Source organism: Rhinopithecus roxellana, chromosome 3, assembly GCF_007565055.1.
Source record: "Rhinopithecus roxellana isolate Shanxi Qingling chromosome 3, ASM756505v1, whole genome shotgun sequence".
Lineage (NCBI taxonomy): Eukaryota > Metazoa > Chordata > Mammalia > Primates > Cercopithecidae > Rhinopithecus > Rhinopithecus roxellana.
This window is the reverse complement of record NC_044551.1, coordinates 109,422,666-109,436,709: the sequence shown is the minus strand read 5'-3', so window position 1 is coordinate 109,436,709 and position 14,044 is coordinate 109,422,666.

The window sequence follows — 14,044 nt, the reverse complement described above, 5'->3', positions numbered from 1 at the left end:
GTGTAGAACAATGAATGATTAAATACTTAGCTGTGTAGTAGAGACCACGAATAACATATTATCTACAAGATGTTTTGAGTGCCATCCTATGCAGGATACTAAAGTAAGCCTTGGAGGGAACCAAGAGATAGAGGTAAGATGTATGTAATGAAGAAAGCTATAGGCAGATAGAAGTCAGTGATGGCTGCAGAGGCAAAATCTGATGATATCGTGAAGAATGAGCGGAATTTAAATAGACAAAGGTGTGGTTCTTTCCTAAGAGGTCCACAAAATGAGTGAATGTATAAGGTTAGGAATAAATGTAGTCTATTTCAGAGACTGACATTTTCTTTCATTATGAAAAATGATCCCACAAATAAAATCACCTTGCTCTATCAGAAAATTTAATAGATAGCTGTAAGTAATTAATGAAACACCATGTAATTGCTATGTGGTAGAGCAATCAGAAATCGTATAGCAGTATTCACTAATAAGGTAATTTAAACTCATTTTCAAGGATGAGAAGAACGAACTTTGAAGGACTTCTTGATATGATTCCACTTGGTCTCAACAACATACTGAGTGTTCTGCTACCCCAAGGCACATGGTGCATATTTATAGGGTTCCATATGAAAGCATACATAAATTAAGCCTGCACATTTGACCTTAAATAAGCAATTTGCTCTGAAACCTACAAGTCTTCTAAACCCAAACTCTGTGCATCTAATTATCCACCACAAACACAGCATTATGAAAGATGAATTCTGTAAACAGAAAGAGAGCTAACCAATCTCCTTTAACAAGTTGATTTTTTAAAGACTTGTGTAAAAACACATAAGAGTCTACAGTTCAGAGCCAGCAATCTTCAGTCTCACAGACTCATTGCAATGTGTCAGAAGAAATTTCTAGACAGTACCTTTTGACCACCTTGGGAGAGGAAGTCTGCCTTTTTAAGCTTGCTATCTAAATTGTGGACAATTTTCTTAACCTTGTATATAAAATGAAGATAATAATACCATCTATTCCATAGAGTTGTACAAATTAGAGAATATTTAATGTATAGAGATTTCCACGATGACTACATACAGTAGACACCAACTGAAAAATACTTACAGTTGTTATTATTTCTGTTTTTAAGATGATTAATTAAATTTGAGAAAACAGGCTGGGTGCAATGGCTCATACCTATAATCCTAGCACTTTGAGAGGCTGAGGCGGGTGGATCGCCTGAGGTCAGGAGTTCGAGACCAGCCTGACCAACGTGGTAAAACCTGTCTCTACTAAAAATACAAAAATTAGCCAGGCATGATGGTGCGTGATTGTAATCCCAGTTACTTGGGAGGCTGAGGCAGGAGAATCGCTTGAACTCGGGAGGCGGAGTTGCAGTGAGCGGAGATTGCACCATTGTACTCCAGTTTGGCTGAGAATAGTGAAACTCCGCCCCCCCAAAAAAAAGGAAAAAAGAAAAGAGAAAGAAAAAGAAAGAAAGAAAGAAAAAAAAAAAAACGAGAAAGCAAGGAACCCCTTGGGGAAAAGGGAAAGTACCTAACATTCACCTGGTGCCTCTTATGTATTCAGTGGCTCAAATGCTTTATAGACATCATCTAAATTTTTAGCTGCAAAGCAGCATTTTACCCATATGCAAAGGCTGAACTATGTGTATTACTTATATAAAACAATGGTTTTTAGCAAAACAAGGAGACATCTTGTCAACATTAAAACATGCAATCCATTTCTGCTATCATTTTAACCCTAATTTGAAATAATAGACTTTGACCTAATGTTACAGATTTCAGAGAATAATGGAAAACTCCAGTCTTTCTAAATTTCCTACGCTGGTCATAAAATGTAAGATCAAGTTGTTTTTTATGACCGTAGCTTGTATAAATATAGCCAAGTTATTTTGGAAGTCTCTAAAATGTTATTATTTAAGCAAGTCTTTAGGATGTTGCCCTTGAGAGAAAGATTTGCTTTTTGCTTGTATTAGAAATTGTAGTTCTCTGATGGCTTTCTGTGATTAGCACTTGTTGGACACTTAAAGTATTTCTTATCAGGAAGATATAATTGGATCTCCTACGATTTTGTATCTTCAAATGTATCTCTGAATGGTCACCCGAGAAAGCATTTAGCAGAAACACTTGTTAATGGATTTTTTTTTCTTATCCCAGGTTTACTTCTAATGCAATAATAATCACATATATTTCCAAAGTGCTTTTTATTCTCAAATGTAGCAGAGCTCTTTACAAACTAAATGTAATTCTGAAATCTTGTGTTCCATCTCACCATCAGCTCTCTCTGGAGTAGGACATAGGCACAGCAACAAGGAAAGGGGAATCCAGAGATGGTTCCAGGATGAGACAAGACTGGGAGGAATGAGCGGACTCCAAATTGTTTTGTGTTGGAAATGCTAACCTCTTGGCCTTCAAGTGGAATGCAAATTTGTCCTCCAGGAATTAGTCACTCTGTTCTGGACCATAGTTCATGCTTTTCTCCCACTCTCTTTTGTGTCACACTCATGGAAATCCCTTGCAACTGAAGCCAGGAGACAGTTTTAAAGAGAGGAGTGAAAATTGTGCTAAAACAAAACAAAACAAAACAAAACAAAAAAAACAAAAACTCAGTGGAATTAGCAGCTTTGATACAGAAATATAAATATTGCTTTGTTGATTTCAGTGTTTTGATGAGGGACACATTTGCCCTTTTCCTTTTCCTCTCCTGATTTCCAAAACCATAAATTATTAACTTTGCCTGTTTTAAAAACTTTGCTTAAAATTATGTTTGTGATTCATCCAAGTTTTGGATATAGTAACATCTGTGCATTTACACTGTCAGTAGTATTATATTGTATAAATATGCCACAATTATTTCACACACACACACATACACACACACCCTCTTTTTTCACCTAAGGGTGTACGTACACTATAATGACACTTAACCCAAATACATAAAACAATTTTCATGTCAATTAAAATGGTACGGTCAACCTGAGGTCAGTTTTTAAAATGGTAGAATATTCTGATATTGCAGAATATCTACAAATATGGATACCTCAGAATCAGATTGGGCAGGGGATTTTCTATCAAAAAGGGTTTTTCACCAGGCATGGTGGCTCCGGTCTATATTCCGGAGGCTGGGGTGGATGGATCACCTGAGGTCAGGAGTTCAAGACCAGCCTGACCAACATGGTAAAACCCCATCTCTACTAAAAATGCAAAAATTAACCGGGTGTGGTGGTGCGCACCTGTAATCCCAGCTACTCAGGAGGCTGAGGCAGGAGAATTGCTTGAACCCAGGAGGTGGAGGTTGCAGTGAGTTGAGATGGAGCCATTGTACTCCAGCCTGGGCAACAAGAGCAAAATTCCGTCTTGGGGAAAAAAAAATGTTGGGGGGTGGTTCTTTTTATATTTAACTTGATGTAGAAAAAAGATTATAGAGGAGTACAGCCTAACTCACTGCAGCACAATGCAGTGTCTGGGCAAGTGAGTAACTGGGACTCTCATTTACTGATGTGGGGAAAGCGGGGGAATGAGAAGTTCTGGTGCGGAGGGGTACACTAAAGAGGTTTCCTTTGAAAATGTTAGGTTTGGGATACCTATTAGATGTCAAAATGGAAATCTTGAGTAGGTAGTTATACATCAGTGTCTGCAGTGTGGGAGAGGCGAGGGCTAAGATATAAATGTGGGAATCATTTACAATTTAAATCAAGTCATGACCTGGATAAAAAGACTTATGGGTGAGTAAACATAGAAAAGAAGAGAAGAGCCCAAAGACTGAAACCTGGGACACTTCAATATTTAGATATTTGGAGGAGGAGGAAATGCCAGCAAAGGGGACAAAAATATAGTGACCCTTCAAATTGGTAGAAAACAGCCGGGCGCGGTGGCTCAAGCCTGTAATCCCAGCACTTTGGGAGGCCGAGACGGGTGGATCACGAGGTCAGGAGATCGAGACCATCCTGGCTAACACGGTGAAACCTCGTCTCTACTAAAAAATACAAAAACTAGCTGGGCGAGGTGGCGGGCGCCTGTAGTCCCAGCTACCCGGGAGGCTGAGGCAGGAGCTTGCAGTGAGCTGAGATCCGGCCACTGCACTCCAGCCTGGGCGACAGAGCGAGACTCCGTCTCAAAAAAAAAAAAAAAAAAAGAAAACAAGGAGTGTTTTCCCTGTAGTCAAATAAAGAAAATATTTGATGAATAAGGGAGGAAGCAACTGTGTCAAATGTTGAGGAAAGGGTGAGTAAAATGAGACTGAAAATTGAGCATAGTTTTGAAAAGATGGAGATTGTTGGTGATATCTATGAGTGCTTTCTGTGGAACAGTGAGGACGAGATCGTCATAGGAGTGAGTGGAGGAGAGAATGTGAGTTGAGGACATGGAGACTCTAAGCAAAGACAATTCTTTAATGAAATTTTGATATAAAGGAAGGCAGAAAAATAAGGCAATAGCTGGAAGAGTTCATGGAGTCTGCACTTTTTTAAATGGAAGAAATAAGAAAATGTTTGTATGCTGATAGAAGTGATACAGTAGAAAAGGAGAAGATGATAATTTCAGAAAAGATAATGAAAGGAAACAAAATACAGATTTTTAAGATAAACAGAATTAGGAAAGTTTGATCAACTATAATGGACACTAGTCAAAAGAAAATGATGTATAAAACCTTTACTATTTGAAATTAAGAAAATAATATTTTATCCCTTTCAGAAACATTGTTTTCTAAAGCATAAATCATGGATCTTTTGTTTTCTTAATGGCCATGTTTGTGCGCGTGTATAAGTACAAAACATTTAGAAATTCATGGCCAAGAGATTCTATACCCTGGTCTAAACATTTACTCTCTTTGTCCATGGTTTATTTTCACAATAGTAACCAATAAAACTAAAGAGTTTCTAAGTAGCAGGATCACTATAACAAATATTCCATCAAAACAACCAGGGAAAGAAAGCAGTCTCAACTAGCACTTTAGTATTATCCTAACTCTTTTACAAAGCAATTGTGTCATTGGCTAACCATCTCATCAGTTTAAACAACTGTGAAAGTTTACGAAAATTCCTAGATGCTTTTTCAGAGACATACTAAAAGGAATTTGCATGTTTGTGCACAATAGTGTGTGTTCCTCTTTTTCTTTCTTTTTTTTTTTGGTATAGCCTTTTTTCTTTTTCTTTACTTCAGCAATCTTTTATGTTTGTGCATAGAATAATAGATGTGTTTTCTGAGACTCTTAAATCCTTCCATCAGCATATTTCATACATTTTCTTGGCTCTGTTGATAAGATAGAAAAAGAACAGTGTAAGCAGCAGATGCTATTTTTGTTCCATAAAGACAATTAATAAGTTTAATTTTGTATAAAAATGAAAAGAAGCCAGGCACGGTGGCTCACACCTGCAATTCCAGCACTTTGGGAGGCCAAGGCAGGCGGATCACGAGGTCAGGAGTTGGAGACCAGCTTGACCAATATGGTGAAACCCTGTCTCTACTAAAAATACAAAAATTTGGCGAGGTGGCATGTGCCTGTAATCCCAGCTACTCCAGAGGCTGGGGCAGGAGAATCGCTTGAACCCGGGAGGCAGAGGTTGCAGTGAGTCAAGATGGTACCACTGCGCTCCAGCCTGGGCGACAGAGGGACACTCCATCTCGAAAAAAAAAAAGAAAGCAAGAAAAGAAAAAAGTATATAAAATGCAAAATGGCTTTTCTCAGCAGTAAGTACAGCATATATGATTAGATGTTCTTTTTAAAAACTATACAATGGACCGGGCGCGGTGGCTCAAGCCTGTAATCCCAGCACTTTGGGAGGCCGAGGCGGGCGGATCACGAGGTCAGGAGATCGAGACCATCCTGGCTAACACGGTGAAACCGCGTCTCTACTAAAAACACTCGGGAGGCTGGGGCAGGAGAATGGCGTGAACCCGGGGTGCGGAGCTTGCAGTGAGCGGAGATCGCGCCATTGCACTCCAGCCTGGGCCACAGAGCGAGACTCATTTCAAATAAACAAACAAACGAACAAACAAAAAACAAACTACACAATGAACATCGACTATCTAGACATACTTTTTGGGTTTCTTCTTTTTAGAAAATGGTTTTGCTAGATGTTTGTATTTCTTGCAATTTTCCCTTTATGACTAAGCTTATTCCTTATGTGCTTGGTATAACAAACATAGTTCTTGTACTTCACATTTTGGAACAGTAGTATGTATTGTGGAGAACCTTCTAGGTTTTAAAGGCTTTTTAATACTTTGTCTCGTTTGAACTTTTTTTGTGGCATGAGCATGGCAACTGCTACTTTAAAAACTAGGCTAAGGCTTATAAAGAGGAAGTGGCTTGCCTAGCAGCTCAGCTAAGTCTGAAACCTAAGCGTTCTGACTGCCAACCTCATGAGCCTTTCATTTGCCAAATTGCCTCTCCAGCCATGTTTGTTTGCATGTTAAGCCCATCACAATTTCTGAAAATCAGGCCTAATGTTCCCCTTTGCATCTGCTGGGCTGGCTTTTGGTATACTACAATTTTATATCTTTGTAAACTTTGAAGATTTTTAAAAAAATACTTCCTTTAATTTTGCTATCAATATCTTTTCCATAATGTGTTTAAAAATATTTATTGTACATGTAACATGAGCCAGGCATTGCTCCAGCTTGTGGAAACAACATGGAAAAAAAATACAGGACCTTGGTTCTCAGGGAATCTGCAATCTAATTACAGAACTTTTTCATGTTAAGGTGGGTTACCAAATGTCATCCTTCTTGGGTCAGTTGGAGGGAGATTTCTGGAGAGCAGCCTTTTTGGGGATTTGTGCTATATACCTGCAATCATTGAGTTGACTTGGTCAATGGTTCAGATGAAGCCCTTTCAATTTTCTAAAATGATATACATTTGCAGTAATTAGAAAATGAGGCTGGGTGCAGTGGCTCACGCCTGTAATCCCAGCACTTTGGGAGGCTGAGGCGGGCGGATCACCTGAGGTTAGGAGTTCAAGACCAGCCTGGCCAACATGGTGAAACCCTGTCTCTACTAAAAATACAAAAATTAGCCGGGCATGGTGGCACATCTGTAATCCCAGCTACTGGGGAGGCTGAGACAGGAGAATTGCTTGAGCCCAGGAGGCAGAGGTTGCAGTGAGCCGAGGTCATGCCAGTGCACTCTAGCCTGGCTGACAGAGCAAAACTCTGTCTCAAAAAAAAAAAAAAAAGAAAAGAAAAGAAAAGAAAATGAGTTTAGGTTGCCAATAGTGAAAGACACAGATGGGATTGTTCCCGAAAAGCTCAAGAACCAGGATGTTGAAGGGTCTTAAACAAACCATGTGAAAGGCATTTCTACTCACAGATTCTGCTAAACCAAGATGTGATACAGGCCAGGCATGGTGGCTCAAGCCTGTAATCCCACCACTTTGGGAGACCGAGTTCAGTGGATCACCTGACGTCAGGAGTTCAAGACCAGCCTGGCCAACATGGTGAAACCCTATCTCTATTAAAAATACAAAAATTAGCCTGGCATGGTGGCACACGCCTGTAGTCTCAGCTATTTGGGAGGCTGAGGAAGGAGAATCACTTGAACCCAGTGGGTGGAGGTTGCAGTGAGCCAAGATTGTGCCACTGCACTTCAGCCTGGGAAACAGAGTGAGACTCGAAAGTAACAACAGCAACAAAACAAAACAAAGAAACAAAACCAAAAGATGTGATACGATACATTCTTTAACAGTAGGTAATGTTTATTGAGTGTCAGGTTTGTGGAGAATGTTTTGTAAGAATCGTTTCCTATAATTCTTAGAGGTAGGCATTATCATCATCATTCCCATTTTAAAATTGAGAAATGGAGCTTTAGAGAGAAACTTTACATAATTTGTCTAGGAAGTGTCACAGCCATAATGTAAACCTAGGATGTCTAGTTCCTCAGCTTTTGCTTTAATCACTATGCAATACACCTACTCCTGAAAAACACTTGAAAGCTATTATTGTCAACTAGTTGAAGGTTAGCAATGTGTAGTAGCTCTGGTTTTCCCAAGAAACTTGGAAAAGAGAGAATAAGCAATATGAATGTATGGTTGAGAGTCCTAGCCTCCTCATGTTTTTACAATTGTAATATCTCTCCATGGCCCAGCATTTCAGGAAGTCTTTCAAAACATGGAAACTATCCATTTAAAAGCTCTGAAAACCAAAAACGAGTTCATTTGCAAGTTTTCATAATTATGCATGGCTGTGACCTAATTCTTCCTTTTGCTTTGTGTTTGACTAGTATGTATTAGTCACATCTAACCTCTAGTTTCTGCTCACCTACCCAGCCCCCAGTTTGTTACGGAAGGGTAAAGTTCTGATTTTTGCCTGCCCAGACTTTCAGTTTGGAAGCTAACTTAAAATCTTACAAAATCTCTCTTAGCTTTCTCTATATCCCTCAATCAATCCATGGATGAAAACAATGAGCACTGTGCTTTTCTTTTTCTTTTTTATTTTTTTGAGACTAAGTTTCACTCTTGTTGCCCAGGCTGGAGTGCAATGGCACGATCTCGGCACACTGCAGCCTCCGCCTCCTGGGTTCAAGTAATTCTTCTGCCTCAGCCTCCTGAGTAGCTGGGATTACAGGCATGTACCATCATACCTGACTAATTTTTGTATTTTTAGTAGAGACGGGTTTCGCCATGCTGGCCAGGCTGGTCTCGAACCCCTGATCTCAGGTGATCTACCCACTTCGGCCTCCCAAAGTGCTGGGATGACAGGCGTGAGCCACTGCACCCGGCTTGCACTGTGCTTTTCATATAGAACAGTGGGCAAGTGTGGCTTTGGTGAATTGTATGAGACATTTTATCTACATAATCTCATTCATGTTTTTGGCCTTTTACTATCTTTTGAACAGGGTCTAATTGGCCTTTGGTGATACATTATGTAATAAATCCCTGTAAAAGGACACTTTTTCATAGAAATTCAGCCATGTTTAAAAATGTTTCATAAATTATGGAGCACAAAGCTTATTGCATTTGCAGCTCTTGAACACAAGTGTGGTGTGATTTCTATTTGTCAGCATCTTGTTCAAGGTGAACTGGGCCAATAACAAGTATGAGCTTGAAGGATTTAAATAACGGAATTAACTGACTTTGTTGTATTTCTCTATTTGACCTCAATAGACACAAAATATATGCATTTCCACTCATGCTTATAAAGCATATACAAGATTTAATTGCGTACTTGCCTACAAAAAGCTTTAATATTATTCCCCTGAAGTAGAACACTTGTACAACACATTCTCTGACCAGAAAACCAAAATATAGAATTTCTACAGTAAACAAAATAATAAAACTCCACTTCAAATAAAAAAAAAAAAACAAAACCTCTTCTAAATGACTCTTAAATCGAGAGGAAATAAACAAAAAAAAAACGGAGATTACAAATGCTTTAGCAATTACTGTAAATGAGCCCTCTTCATTGAGAAATCTCCATAATGCGAACAGAGCCCCAGTCAGAGTAAGCTTCATGACTTTAAACTTTGTATTTTAATAAAATGAATCAAAGACTTAGGTCAGGGAACAATGTAGGAAACTTCGAAAAAAGTAATTCTTCTGCCGGTGAAAGCAAGAAATAATTGCAGGTGAAAGCAAGAAATAAATAAAAGATGGAAATTACTATGTAGATACATTTAAAAACCTATCAGAGACTTAAAAAAACACTGGACTTATCAGTAAAACCAAAACGGTTTTGTTTTTTTTTTTAAACAAAAATACTTAATGGGTAGGCTTGCCAGATAAATACTATACGCCTAGTGAAATTTAAATTTCAGGCTGGTGGCAATTGCTCATGCCTGTAATCCCAGTGCTTTGGGAGGCTGAGGCAGGCCCATCACCTGAGATCAGGTGTTTGAGACCAGCCTGGCCAACTTGGTGAAACTGTCTCTAATAAAATACAAAAAATTAGCCGGGCGTGGTGGTGCATGCCTATAATCCCAGCTACTTGGGAGGCTGAGGCAGGATAATCGCTTGAAACAGGGAGATGGAGGTTGCAGTGAGCCACAATCATGCCACTGCACTCCAGCCTGGGTGACAGTGAGATTCTGTCTCTTAAAAAAAAAAAAAAAAAAAAAATTTCAGATAAATAATAAATTCTTTTTTAGTATAAGTATACAAAATAAAATCGTCACTTTGTGTATAATTATGATACAAATTATTATTCATTTTTATCTGAAATTCAAGTTTAACTAAACTTCCCATATTGTTATTTGCTGAATCTGGCAATGCTGTTAATGGAAGAGAGTATTATTTAAAAGTTTAAAACTTGAGATGATGGAATCTAGACGAACTTTGTAAGAAAGTCAAAATTAACATGAGTTGCATCAAGAGATGACAGAAAACAAAAGCTGAACAAAGAATTCAGTACAAGGCCGGGCGCGGTGGCTCAAGCCTGTAATCCCAGCACTTTGGGAGGCCGAGACGGGCGGATCACAAGGTCAGGAGATCGAGACCATCCTGGCGAACATGGTGAAACCCCGTCTCTACTAAAAAAATACAAAAAACTAGCCGGGCGAGGTGGTGGGCGCCTGTAGTCCCAGCTACTCAGGAGGCTGAGGCAGGAGAATAGCATAAACCCGGGAGGCAGAGCTTGCAGTGAGCCAGGATCCGGCCACTGCACTCCAGCCTGGGCGACAGAGTGAGACTCCGTCTCAAAAAAAAAAAAAAAAAAAAAAAAGAATTCAGTACTGCAGAAATAAAAAAGAATGTTAAGTATCTGTTTTAAAAAGAGCACTAGGAATTCTGTTTTCATCTTTGGAAGAGTAACAATAACCAGACTTAACTTTCTGCAGTAAAACTGAACAAAATATATGGAACAACTATTTTTAGATGTTGGGCAACAGGCAGTGCACACCATGATCCCTGAGAAAAGGGGATTTATGGGATAAGCCTTGAGATCTTCTTGGCTGAATGCTTGAAGTGATTTTCAGATGTAGGCGAAGGTAGAGGAAACTTACACAAAGACTTCATGAGTGGTGAAGGTGTAGATTGGAGGTGGGGAGGTAGACATGGCCAGAAATTGCAAAGCATAGTTCCAGAAATGAAAGACCTGCATATAAACAAAAGCTGCAAAACTTGTATAGGGTTTACTTGAGGCTTTGCTGAGGATGCATAGAGTGAAACTCCAAAAAGTAGGGCTGGGGGAGGGAGGAAGACTGAGAAGTTTTATGCTGACCGATCTCCTCAGTACATGTAGGATGACTATAGGTGCAGACATCTTGAATGGTACATACACTAAAATTATATAAAGAAATACTTCCTCCTTAAGTGGAATGTATTCTGTGTGTGCACAGATGCTTTAAATTATTTTAACAAATAGAGCGTGATCAAATGGTATATATTCAAGGAATGAAAGCATAGTACATTAGCACATCTATCAATTTAGCAGATATTCTTAATGGAAGCTCAAAAACAAATAGGAAAAGATAAAAAATTCCTAAATATAAAAAATAGTACCATGAGACATAACAACTATACTAAATTCAGAGAAGAAGGATCAGATGCTTTTTATTTCTTTTTCTTTTTCTTTTTTTTTTTTTGAGGTGAAGTCTCACTCTGTTGCCCAGGCTAGAGTGCAGTGGCACAGTTTTGGCTCACTGCAACCTCCATTCTCCAGGTTCAAGTGATTCTTGTGTCTCAGTCTCCCTAGTAGCTGGGATTACAGGCACCTGCCACCATGCCTGGCTAATTTTTGTATTTTTAGTAGAGATAGTGTTTCGCTATGATGTCCAGGCTGGTTTCAAACTCTAGACCTCAAGTGATCTATCCATCTCAGCCTCCCAAAGTGCTGGAATTAAAGGCGTGAGTCACTGCATCTGGCCACTCTTGTCATTTTTTTCACACTGTTCTGAAGATTGTTTCTAGTTAATGCAATCAGACAATATATAAATGGCATCTGCATTAGAAAAAATAAAATTATTATTATATATGCAGCAAAAATGACCACGTGCCTACAAATTAAATACATCTAAATAAAATAGTATTCAAACTAATACTAAAATTCACAAAAGTATTTGGAAGCAAAATGAATACATAGAAGTAGTTTATTTATGTCAGCAGTAGATAGTTAACATTAGCTTTAAAAATCTCCATGATGGCTGGGCGCGGTGGCTCACGCCTGTAATCCCAGCACTTTGGGAGGCTGAGGCGGGCGGATCATGAGGTCAAGAGATCGAGGCCAGCCTGGCCAACATGGTGAAACCCCATCTTTACTAAAAATACAAAAATTAGCTGGGCCTGGTGGCACATACCTACAGTCTCAGCTACTCGGGAGGCTGAGGCAGGAGAATCACTTGAACGTGGGAGGCAGAGGTTGGAGTGAGTTGAGATCGCACCACTGCACTTCAGCTTGGTGATAGAGACCCCATCTCAAAAAACAAAAACAAAACAAACAAACAAACAAAAAACTCAATGATATCAACAACTGTGAAAAGTCTCACAATACATTTAATGATAAATGTATAATTTTTCATGAGGTTCAGTAGTCACAGGTTGCCTGAAAAGATACAAGGCTGAATAAATGTAGTATATTTCATATTTAATGAATAAATGTAGTAGTCAGGGTATTATCTTCCTCAAACTCGTATATTAGTCTTCTGAAACTCCCATCATAACCCTGACATTGTTTCAGTGAGAAGTCAGTAGAAGGAAACTTGGCAGGATTTTTAAAAATTATCTGAAAGATCATAGGTATAAGGTTATTATTCAAAATTGTTTTGAAAGGGATTTTATTGTGTACAGACTTAACTTACCAAATATTAAGAAATTCTATAATATAATTAAAACATTATGGTGTTGGCCGGGCGCGGTGGCTCAAGCCTGTAATCCCAGCACTTTGGGAGGCCGAGGCGGGCGGATCACGAAGTCAAGAGATCGAGACCATCCTGGCTAACCCGGTGAAACCCCGTCTCTACTAAAAAAATACAAAAAACTAGCCGGGCGAGGTGGCGGGCGCCTGTAGTCCCAGCTACTCGGGAGGCTGAGGCAGGAGCTTGCAGTGAGCTGAGATCCGGCCACTGCACTCCAGCCTGGGCAACAGAGCGAGACTCCGTCTCAAAAAAAAAAAAAAACACACATTATGGTGTTAGTACATAATGAACAAATAAAGCAATAAAACAGTAAAGAGGGTCCATTAAGATATGAAAAGAAAGACTGCACTGGACATCTGTGGAGCAGGAATGTATTTTATAATGAATGACATTAGGACAATTGAATTTCTCTTTGAAACTACAAAGTTAAATATCTCTTTGTGTCAAATATAAAAATGAATTCCATTGAACTAAAGATTTAAACATAAGAACAATTAAAATACTAAAAACAATACTTTCTTTTTCGTTTCTTTCCTTTTTTTTTTGAGACAAGAGTCTCGCTCTGACAGCCAGGCTGGAGTGCAGTGGAACAATTTTGTCTCACTGTAGCCTTCGTCTCCTGGGTTCAAGCGATTCTCCTGCTTCAGCCTCCCAAGTAGCTGGGACTACAGGCATGCACCACCACGCCTGGCTAAATTTTTTGTATTTTTAGTAGAGATGGGGTTTCACTGTGTTGGCCAGACTGGTCTTGAACTCCTGACCTCATGTGATCCACCTGCCTCTGCCTCCCAAAGTGCTGGGATTACAGGCATAAGCCACTGCGCCCAGCCTTAAAAGCAATACTTTATGATATTCAGGTAACTAAGGTATTTTAAATATGACATACAGATCAGAAATCATAAAGAAACAATTAACATATTTTATAATATAAAATTCTTAAACTTCAGTGTGGTGCAAAACACTGTAAATAACTTAAAGAATAAATAACAGGGCCGGGCGCGGTGGCTCAAGCCTGTAATCCCAGCACTTTGGGAGGGCAAGGCAGGAGGATCACTTGGGTCTAAGAGTTCAAGACCAGGGCCGGGCGCGGTGGCTCAAGCCTGTAATCCCAGCACTTTGGGAGGCCGAGACGGGCGGATCACGAGGTCAGGAGATCGAGACCATCCTGGCTAACACGGTGAAACCCCGTCTCTACTAAAAAATACAAAAAACCAGCCGGGCGACGAGGCGGGCGCCTGTAGTCCCAGCTACTCGGGAGGCTGAGGCAGGAGAA